At 41.4% G+C, this 11,504-nt stretch overlaps 1 pseudogene; it reads right to left on the reverse strand.

Annotated features, from left to right (window-relative positions):
* Positions 1 to 601: 601 nt before the first annotated feature.
* Gm46671 lies at positions 602 to 1,309 on the reverse strand (annotated as a pseudogene).
* Between the last annotated feature and the right edge of the window lie 10,195 nt (positions 1,310 to 11,504).

An 11,504-nucleotide genomic window follows, 5' to 3' on the forward strand; every position in this document is an offset into this window, starting at 1 on the left:
CTCTGATTGTCTCACCCTGCCCACCCTTGCTGTATACCTCTTTACACTTTGTGTGTACCCTTCTTCCTGAATTCCTTAGTTTTCCTGAAAGCCAGAAGGTGCCACCATGCCTCACCCTGCTTCCACACCTCTTCCCAATCTGTTTCTTTCTTCACTCTGTTCCTCTTCCAGGGAGCCTCTCTCTGCCACCCCTCTCTCTTTGGCTTCCTTCCACCTCTCTTTGGGCAGTCATATCATTCTGCCCCCTCCTCCACCACCCATCTCCAGTTCCTTCTCCTCTCTCTGACCAAGACCAGCCCAGATAAGTCCCATTCCATTTTTAGATGACTGCTTATGATACTAGCTCACTTTTCTCACAGGCTGAATTGACAGCTGCTCCTTCCGTCCATTTTCCACTCACCAAACACACCCAGCAGAGTGCTTCAGACAGCATGCCATACCCACAGAAGCCTGCATTCTTCAGGAAAACTGGTATGTTTGCATTGAGCCCAGGACACACTCTAGAACAGCAACCTGAGCCCATCTGGAAATTACAATTTCAACTTTATTTCCAAAGAAATTAACTTTATTTCTGTAGTTGTGATAATGCAGTAACAAATGGTTAGAAGTGTTTTACCAGGTCGTAGAGATAGATATGGAAATCATCTTCAAACTTGATGAAGTACAGTAGGCTTGGCTTCAACCTGGTGAATGACCATTCTGACCCTCCTGGAGCGGTCATCTTTGGTGTATTCCACGTGTTTTCCTATCAGGCTATCCACAAGCTCCAGGTCGATGTCTAAAGAAGGGAGATCACTGAACACCTCCACAATAAGGAGGTCACCCTCTTTATAATCATCCAGAAGCTGGTACATGTATAATACAGGATCTCTCTCATAAGTAATATAAAAGTTGCTATCCAAGATAGACACTTGTCCCAGGACCATCCTGCTCCACTCGTCCTTAGAGCCATGCTTACCCTCAAATAGATGATTAACTGCTTTGCCCACTATGGCATCAGCAAGGCTGGCATCAGTGACTCGGGATGATGCCACTTTGTCAGAAAGAACTTTTAGGGACAATACCCTCTTATCTGTGTGAAATTCCAGCCCATACATGCAGTCAATCCCATCTTTTTTTCCAGGTACAGGGAGGGGTTTATAGGCACCTGATCCAGCACAGTCCCTTTCCACTGTGTGATATGCTCATCTCCTTCTTTCCTCTCATGAGAAATTCTGCAGCCCACAATGTTCCTTTGGGGCAGGGCTGGAGATCTGCTCCTCTGCCTCTTCCGACCAGCTCTTTTCTTGGTCAGTTTTGAACTTTCCATGTCCTGTTATGCAGCTTTCCTGCCCTTCTGCTTCCTCGGTCCTGGAGGGCTCCAAGGCTGCAGTGTGAAAGGGGGAGAGACAGTTGACTATGGGGGTAAATGATGAACTTTTCCCAGTGAGTGCCTCCATGCTTTTTGCTGGTTCCTAACTGCTGTTGCCAAGAACCTGAGGATGAAGCTTGAAACCTGCCCTGGCACCTGGTTGTGTGGTGCTGTCTCTGCGGTTCCCTAGGGCCCCTGTGAAGGAAGTACTAGAGAGTGGCAAAGCTGTTGTCTGGTGTCCAACAGAATCAGGAATTCCCCAAAAGGGGAACAAGAGACTCTCCTCAGTGACTGGCTGTTCTTTTCCCAGATACTAGGTGCTCTGCTGAGTCTAGAGCCCTGCCCCCATAGGATAGTTGCAAATCTGTTTGGAAGTCAGGAAGAGCTGTAAAGTGCCTCTCCTCCCTTCATTTTAGTGTCCTGAGCTTCCCTGCCTGCTGCCCCCAGTCCCCTCTGTTTTCCCTGGCTGCTTCCAGGTACCCACCTCCGGAATCCACCTTGTTCTTTCCAGAACCTCAGTCTGGCTCTGAAGGACATCCCCAGTTTCTGCTGCTCACTGCAGATCCCCCCTCCCAACTCTTCCCCTTTGTCTTCCCCTGGGCGGGGGTTCCCACTGCTACTTTGTTTCTCCTGAGGGGCTCAGTCCCATCCCCCTCCACCACCACCACTGCTCCAGGACACCCACCTTTTAGCCTGCCCTTTCTAGTGTCCTACTGCCAGAGATAGTGGCTGCCAGAGGGGCTCCGGACACCTTGTGGCCACTTCTGCTAAAAGCCTGAGGAGAGGTGAAGGAGTCCAGCCCAGGGAGAGCTTGCCAGAGGTGAGAAAGAAAGATCCTCCTGCTGCAGGAGGCAAGAGTTGTGTGAGCCCATGACTGGGCAGATGAAGTGACTGTTGCTGGTGTCCTGGTGCTGCTGGTGTGCTCCCGGGTCCTTCAGCTTAGCTCTCTGGAGGCCAAGATCCTTTGCCACCTTGAGATTCAGCCAAAGGCTTCAGCAATAATAGTTCCCTCCCCTTTCCCAGAGACCAGCTTCCTCCCTGCAAAGAGTCCCCTCCCTACAACCTATCCCCTTCCACTGTTTTAGAGTTCTGTTCCACTAGAACAGAACTCAGGGTGATCAATTCGTTCTGGCTTCATGGTCTTTGCAAAACCGTTTTTTAACCTAGCCCGGAATCCTCCATTTTTTTCTGCGATATTTATATCCTTTGGTTAATTTCTTTAGTTTAAATCCTTTCATGTTGGGAGTTATTAAGACAACTCTATTGTCTTGATCTCTGAATTGGGCCTCTCCCCCCAAGAAGAAAAGGGGGTCAAAGCGGGCCACTGATGCACCGTTCTGAGAACAACCACAGAATATTCCAGCCCTAAATCAGCGTCAGATGTCCTGACCACAAGATGTAACCTGATACCACCAAGTTCCTGCTTCCCCTTGTAGCTGCCAAAAGAAAAATTTCCACTGCCCCACCCCTCCTGCTGAGAAGTACTTCCTCTTTTGCTTGTGCATTTCCCCTGCCCCATTCCTCCTGCTGAGAAGTACTTTCCCTTTTGCTTGTGCATTTAAGCCTTGCTGAATACAGAGAGACATTGATGCTACTCAGACTGCTTCCATGTCGTTCTTGTACTTGGTTTCCGTCTCTCTCTCCCCCCATTTGGTTCTTAGGAAAAGGTCCCCTCGAGACCCTCGAATAACTGGACCTGCTGGACGGGTCACTTTCAGTGACCCTTTCATCTGCTTTTCATCTTTCAGGAATTTGTTTTAAAAACACAACACACCTAGCCCCCAATACACTGATAAAATTGTTCTGTGTACCCGAATTCTCTTTTCTTTCCATTGGAGAAACTTTGAAGGGAGAAATGTGCTAGCACTTTGTTTGCCATTTTGACCTAGTTTCAACCTAATTTTTACTGACCTTTCCCTGATCTTTCAATTGGATGTGGTTCCCCCCCCCCCACTTCTTTAAGGCTTTACGCTATTGGAAAAGAACTGTGGTTATAGCTATGTAAATTTCTTAAGACTGACATATAGAACAAAATCAATTTCAATCTTATCTTTTAACTCCTAGGCCCCACAGCTTAATATTAAAATTATTTCATTTCCCCCTTTCCTGTTCGTGTTTTCTGAGGACATTATATAATTTAAAGCTAGTTTTTCTTTTTATCTAATACATGATTATTGCTTATTTAATTGTATTACTGTCTTTAATGTGTAAAATTTAATTTTGCAGTGAATGTTGCTTTCTCTCAGTCTCTGAATTTTTTCTCTTTTCTTTTTTTAATTAGGTATTTTCTTCATTTACATTTCCAATGCTATCCTAAAAGCCCCCTCATGCCCTCCCCCCCCCACTCCCCTCCCTCCTCCCACTTCTTGGCCCTGGCGTTCCCCTGTACTTAGGCATATAAAGTTTACAAGACCAATGGGCCTCTCTTTCCACTAACGGACAAATAGGTCAACTTCTGATACATATGCAACTAGAGACATGAGCTCTGGGGGGTACTGGTTAGTTCATATTGCTGTTCCAGCTATAGGGTTGCAGATCCCTTTAGCTCCTTGGGTACTTTCTCTAGATCCTCCATTGGGGGCCCTGTGATCCATCCAATAGCTGACTATGAGCATCCACTTCTGTGTTTGCTAGCCCCAAGAATAGCCTCACAAGAGACAGCTATAACAGGGTCCTTTCTAGGCAAATGGATGGACCTGGAGTCTCTGAGTTTTAGAAGAATAGTTCCACAAGTACTAGTAATAAAATATTCATCAGAATGTAAATTTTTGTGAAATGCCTTAAATTCTGAGGGGAAAAATAATCAATTTCTAATTTTTGAACTAAGACTAGGTCTACTTAACAAATATTGGAGTAATAGTATACTATTTTATTAAATTGTCATAAATCTGTTCCTGAGTTCATATTTGGTTCATTAAAAATGTACGATATGAGACAGGCATGGTGGCACACGCCTTTAATCACAGCACTTGGGAGGCAGAGGCAGGCAGATTTCTAAGGATTTCTAAGACAGCCTGGTCGACAAAGTGAGTTTCAAGACAGCCAGGGCTACACAGAGAAACCCTGTCTCGAAAAAAGAACAATAACAACAAAACAAACAAACAAACAAACAAACAAACAAATGTATGATATAGCAAAATCAAACACAGAAAATAGCCAATAATCTGATCCAAAGCCCTATGAATAAATATTTAGGATGTACTGATAGTATGGTGGTCTGAAAGAAAACCTTTCCCATATACTCCCATAGGCTCCCAGGGAGTGGAACTATTAAGAGGTGTTGCCTTGTTGAAGTAGGTGTTGCCACAATGGAGGAAGCATGTTACTGAAGATGGGCTGAGGTCTCAGAAGCTCAAGCCAGGCTTAGTGGCTCTCAAACTTTTTCTGCTGTGGCATCTCTTCTCTCTTTTTCCAGCACCATGTCTACTTGCATGCAATAAAGAACTAAACCTTCTAAACTGTCAACCAGCCTGTATTAGTCAGAGTTCTCTAGAATCACCGAACTTATAGGATATCTTTATAGATAAGGAAAAATAATTGGAATATTTACAGTCTGCTGTCCAATTAACCCAACAATGGGCCACTGTGAATAGGAAGTCCAAGAATCTAGTAGTTGCTCAGTCCCATGAGGCTACTTGTTCTAGCTGGTCTGTATAAACTGGAATCCTAATAAACTGGAATCCTAACAAAGTATGTTCCAACAAATGTGCTGGCAAGTGCAAGCAGGCAGAGAGGAAGGAAGCCTTCCTTCTTCCATTGTCCTTATGTATACCTCCAGCAGAAGGTATGGCCCAGATTAAAGGTATCTACCACCAAGCCTGGACCGAAGCTGTTGTTTACTTGGAACTTGTTGTCCCAGGCTAGCCTTGAACTCAGAGATCTGCTTGCCTCTGTCACATGATATCTGAAACACAAGCTATTTACTTTTCTTTTTTGTTTTGTTTTTTTGAGACAGAGTTTCTCTGTATAGCCCTGGCTGTCCTGGAACTCACTCTGTAGACCAGGCTGGCCTCGAACTCAGAATCTGCCTGCTTCTGCCTCCCAAGTGCTGGGATAAAAGGTGTGCGCCATCACGCCCAGCACAAGCTATTTACTTTAACCACACAACTACTTTTAAGACAATGAAAACAATGACAAAATATTAAAAGAAGCATGATCATTTTGATTCAACATTTAATGTATAAGAGAATATTAACCTACTTACTTTTGTAAAGCAGTCTATATCCAAGGCAATATAAGAGTGTGTTTATTCTGTCTTCATAGCATAGCAACCAATCAATAGATATGCCATACGTCATATTTAGATAGATTATATCTAATATTTACACCTGAGATGATTACCCTTAGAATCCTAACCCACAGTGAAAGAGGGCTACGTGGGTCTTAAACTGTCATTTAAAAAATAAATCATAAGCTTATTCTGGTATTTTCTCTTTAAGTATTTCCCTTTACAATGGATGCAGTTCCTTAGGGAATTAGCATCTATGAAATTCTTGCTCACCTCTTAGATTTAATGGCCTGGTGAAGTAGTTCAGTAACTAAAGCCACTTGCCTCAGTTCCCTCCCTGTGACCCCTGTCCTGGAAGGGGAGAAGGAAACTTGCAAGTTGTCCTCTGACCTCCTCAGTTATGGTAAGGCACAAGCATTCCCACTTCTCTCACATCCACACATACAAATAAAAATGAGGAAAAGCATCTTAATACTATAAGGGTCCAAAAATTACTGAAGGTAGACCCCAGGCTCAGATAGTATGCAAAAACAAAGAGCTTTTATTCTGTAGAAATAACCAGCATTTGGGGGTTAACAATTCTTTGAAATGGCAACCCCCACATAAAGGCATGCAGGCCTTTTACAGGGAACTTGGGAACTCTCTAGAAGAATTAGGTAATCTAAAATTTCATTAGTGGTTGCTGGGGGGGGGCACGGTTATAGGTAATGAGTGTTCTACATACCTATATCATGATCATTCAACCACTTGATGAACTAGGACAGCCCAGTGCATGAGAGGGTTTGATGATCTTGTTCTGGATTTTATGGTCTGTTCCTACAGCTGGTGTCTTCTGACCTAAGCTTCTGGGACTTACTATGGTCTATTCTTGAAGCTGGTGCTTTATGGCCTTTTTTGATACCAGGCCTGGTCCTCAAAATGGAGACAAATGAGGTCCTTAAATGGGGACAAGTGTATATTTCTAAGACTGACCATTTGGTGTTATATAACCAACCATTCAGGGATTCATCCTTGTGGAAAGATGGTTCTTCCTCTCACAACAGTTGATTATTTGAAACCCTTCATCTGGGGTCAGTCCCCATGTGATTCAACTCCTATTTTTTGATATGTCATCTATTATTTACACTGTTCAGGACTTGGTTTTTGTAAATATTATTTCTTTTATATTTTGAGATTGTTGTGCAATTATACCATTTCCCCTTCCTTTTCTCCTTCAAGTCTTTCTATATACTCTCTTTGCACTATTTCTCACCCATTGCCTCTTTTTACCTTAATTATCATTACATACGTATATTTATGCATACATGTATATGCATATACATACAAATTCCTAATACAACCTGCTCAGTATGTATAATGTTACTTGTATGCAAGTTTTTTAGGAAAATCAGTTGTATCTTTTTCACAGGGAAAGAATTTCACCCCCTTTCAGCATTCTTTAGTTGCCTGTAGTTCTTTGTATAGATTTGAGGTTTGGTCTATGTATTGTAATGCTAATTCTGTACCCAAAGATCTAAGTCTATGAGTGAATTCTCAGCTTTACTGGCTTTATTGTGCAAACCTTATTCCTTGATTTAAAATTACAGGTTAAATACAATTAGCTACAAACATTTACTGGAAGATTAAAGGTTTGGAGTGACCTGAATGCAAGAGAGACAGAGAAGAGGAGAGGAAGAACAGGAGAGAAGAGGAAGCCACCATGGGGGAGAGGAACCATGAACACTTGGCCATAAGAAACAACAAGTATCTGGGATCCTTTGCTAGGGAAGTAGCTAGGCCAGCAATTAGTAGATTAGGGGTGATCCCCCAGTAATTACCAATGCCAAATTAAATAACCATAGTCTGAGTCTCATTTATGTGTAAACTCATAGGGGATAGCTTAAATTGGTTGTATTCTAGACTTTATATGGGTGTAGTAGCTCCTGACATTACTAGAAGACACCATCTCATAAAAGTCCCTGCTTCTCTGACTATTATAATCTTTCTGCAAGAGGAAAATTATGACTAGTACTGGAAACCTAGTCATCTGCTCAAAGCTAGTGATGTCATGGATCTTGGAGGAAAACCTACAACTGTCATTTTACTAAACCAGCATAATCCCTAACTACATTGCAAGTATTTGTCCTTATCTCCACAGATAAGTGTAACCCTTACTCCTCATTAAGGTCATAGAAGCCTCTCTGAATTAGAGACCATTAGATTAAAAAAAAGCAAATTATAACAACAACTAGTCAAATGTGGAACACACTTTTAATCTCAGCACTAGGAAGCTAGAAGCAGGCAATGAGTTCGAGGTCTGATTGGTCTACATGGTGTGTTCCAGGACAGCGTGAGCTACGTAGTGAGACCCTGTCTCAAAACAAAATTGCAAACAAACAAAAAACTAAATATAAAACAGAACAACAAAAACCTAATGTATTGCAAAATGTTTATAATGGCCAGTTCTACTCAGTAGGAAATTTTGTATATTTCCATTACAACTGAACTCAAAATCATTGCCATCTACTCCTATAGGAACTTAAAAGGAAACAACCTTAGTTTTTCTGTTTGTTTGCTTACTTTGTTTTGTTTTGAGACAGAGACTCACTGTGTAGCCTACTAGGCTGGCCTCAGATTCACAGAGGTCCACCTGCCTCTGCTGTCTGAGTGCTGGGATTAAAGGTGTGTACTTAGGCCTGACTCATATTAGAGTATTATTTACATCATTTTTCAAATTTTCTATAATTTTAAAATAATTTCTTTTTGATAGAAGAGAGGTTTTCTATTTATTTATTTATTTATTTATTTATTTATTACTTATTCACTTTACACCTTGCTCACTGCCCCCTCCTCATTACCCCCTCCCACGATTCTATCTCCCATTCCCCCTCCCTTTCTCCTCTGAGCTGGTGGGGATCCCTGGGTATCCCCCCACCCTGTCACATCAAGTCTCTGCACACATCCACAGAGAGTTATTTTTTAGAAGAATATTAATATTAAACAGACAAGGAAGAATTTTCACAGTCTTTTTTTATATATATAATTTTTTTTCTTGGATATTTTCTTTATTTACATTTCAAATGTTATCCCCTTTCCTGGTTTTCCCCCGAAAACCCCTATCCCATCCCCCTCCCTCTGCTTTTTTGAGGGTCTTCTCCCACCCTCCCACCCACTCCCACCTGAATTTTCACTGTCTTAAAGGATAGTACTCCACATTATTGGATAATATACTTCATGCTTCTTCAGGTAAATTCAAAATATATGAATTCAGTAGCAAGAGAGAGTACCAAATATGCACCACCATCTCTGACAATCAATAGAGTTAGACGTGTCAATATTAGATTGCATTCACTTGTTATTACAACATTGGTTATAATAGCAAAGTAGCTGAACAAAAATGATAATATCCTACAAAAGAATAGTTGAGTATATTGTGGTACATACTGTGAACTATATAATATATAGTTACAAGGAAGATAGTTTACAACTATTTTGTAAATTTGTAGTTATAAACTAATGTATATACTATAATCTCACATGTTAAAATATGGAAAAATTCAAAATATCTCTATGTATATTTTAAGTGGATATTGCTTCTAATATCATACAATAGGATTTGGAAGAATTCATACTAGGAACTTAATATTGGTGAACATGATAGGAAGTGAAATAAAGAACACTGCAGATTTCTCCTGAGATGCTAGCAAATGAAAAAGAAAGTAGATTATTGTTCTAATTACATATAGGTTTTTTACTATTATATATCAAAGTAAACTGTGTTAACTTATAGTAACTTTGGCCAATGACTTAACAACTATAATTCATTCCTGCTACTAGAGGTTTTATTTGGTAGCACTTGCGTCATTATATTTCTCATTATAAGGTGATGGGAGAAAAGGCCCTTGGTCCTGTGAAGGCTTGATGCCCTAGCATAGGGGAATGCTAGGGCAGTGAGATGGGAGTGGGTAGGTGGGTGGGTGGAGGAACACTCTCATAGAAGAAGCAGGGGGGAGGGGGAAAGGGACAGGGGGTTTATGAAAGGGAAACTGGGAAGGGGGATAACATTTAAAATTTAAATAAAGAAAATAACCAATTAAAAAAATAAGGTAATTCTATTTAAATCCTTTTTATAAATGTATAAATTTTATGAAGCTTCTATGACCAGTCCAGCAGGTCCAGTTATTCGAGGGTCTCAAGGGGACCTTCTCCTAAGAACCAAATAGGGGGTAGAGAAAGACGAGAACCTTGTGCCATGAATGACACACGGAAGCAGTCTGATTAACATCAAGGTTTCACTGTATTGAGAAAGGCCCAAGGCTTAAATGCACAAGCAAAAGGGGAAGTACAAGTACTTATCGGCAGGAGGGGTGGGCAGTAGAAATGCACAAGCAAAAGGGGAAGTACAAGTACTTATCAGCGGGAGGGGTGGGGCAGTGGAAATTTTTCTTTTGGCAGCTACATGGGGAAGCAGGAACTTGGTGGTATCAGGGTGTGGTCAGGACATCTGGCGCTGACTTAGGGCTGGAATATTCTGTGGTTGTTCTCAGAATGGTGCATTGGTGGCCTGCTTTTTACCCCCTTTTCTTCTTGGGGGGAGAGGCCCAATCCAGAGATCAGGACAATAGTGTTGTCTTAATAGCTCCCAACACTTCTGTAGAAGTATGTTTTGCTATGTCTTATCAAAAGGCCATTACTGCTTTCTATTGTGCTCCATATTCCCACATCTACCTTGCCCTGCCATCTTCCTCCCAATTTAATTATCCCAGTATAATTTCCCCGTATAATTTCAAGGATAACTCTATATTTTTGAAAGATCCACTCCTCCCCTCTGGTCCCTTACTATCTACCTGCCTTTCAAAAATATTCTGAATGGAATACACTTATGAAAAGTTTAAAAGCTAGCATCCACACATAAAGAAAGCATGTAATGCTTCTCTTCCTGAGTGGGTTATCTTACATAGGATGGATGTTTCTAACTCCATATATTTAGCTGAGGTTTTTGTAATTTTACTTTTCTTAACAGTTGAATAGTATTCTGTTGTGTGAATATACCACATTTTCAGTATTTGTTCATCTACTGATAGACATCTAGTCTGCTCCAATTTCTTTCTTTCTTTCTTTCTTTCTTTCTTTCTTTCTTTCTTTCTTTCTTTCTTTCTTTCTTTCTTTCTCTCTCTCTCTCTCTCTCTCTCTCTCTCTCTCTTTCTATCTTTCTTTCTTTTTTTTTGGTTTTTCAAGACAGGGTTTCTCTGTATAGCCCTGGCTGTCCTAGAACTGTAGACCAGGCTGGCCTCAAACTCAGAAATCCACCTGCCTCTGCCTCCTGAGTGCTAGGATTAAAGGAGTGTGCCACCACGCCCAGTGCTCCATACTTTTTAAAAAATCTTGTTGCTGTTGTTGTTTTAGATGGCATCTCACTATGTTTTGGCTGTCCAAGAACTCATCATGTTTGAGGCTGGTCTCAAAGAGATTTGCCTACCTGCTCATTGAGGTCAAAAAAAGCCTTGTAAACACAGATAAGCACTGGAGTAGCCAGGAAAGTTAAACACACAGCTTACCTCATTTTCAATGAAATGAAGTGTGCAGCCATTCTTCCTGGAATGCTAGGAATGATGTCATTTTACAACCTGGTGAGCTTTTGCTGCCTGGTGAGACAGGCATTGTCCTTATCTTTAGAATTTATTTATCTTAGATATCTTTGACCTTTCCCCCCTAAATCATGAGCACTGCTTTTAGGTCATAAAAGTCATCGTATGGATAGAGCTTAAGTGACTTCCATGTTATCTTAGGGCCAGGCCAGTCCTGAAATCCACAGGCATGTTTACCTCAGTCATCCTAGACTCTAAATCTCCTGTGCTATTTATCAGTCAACCGTACCCATTCTTGTGAAAGAAGCCAGATGTACTTTGTAAAGAATCTCAATGTAAGCATGGCTTAAATTGCTGT

This window comes from Mus musculus, chromosome X (assembly GCF_000001635.26).
Source record: "Mus musculus strain C57BL/6J chromosome X, GRCm38.p6 C57BL/6J".
Lineage (NCBI taxonomy): Eukaryota > Metazoa > Chordata > Mammalia > Rodentia > Muridae > Mus > Mus musculus.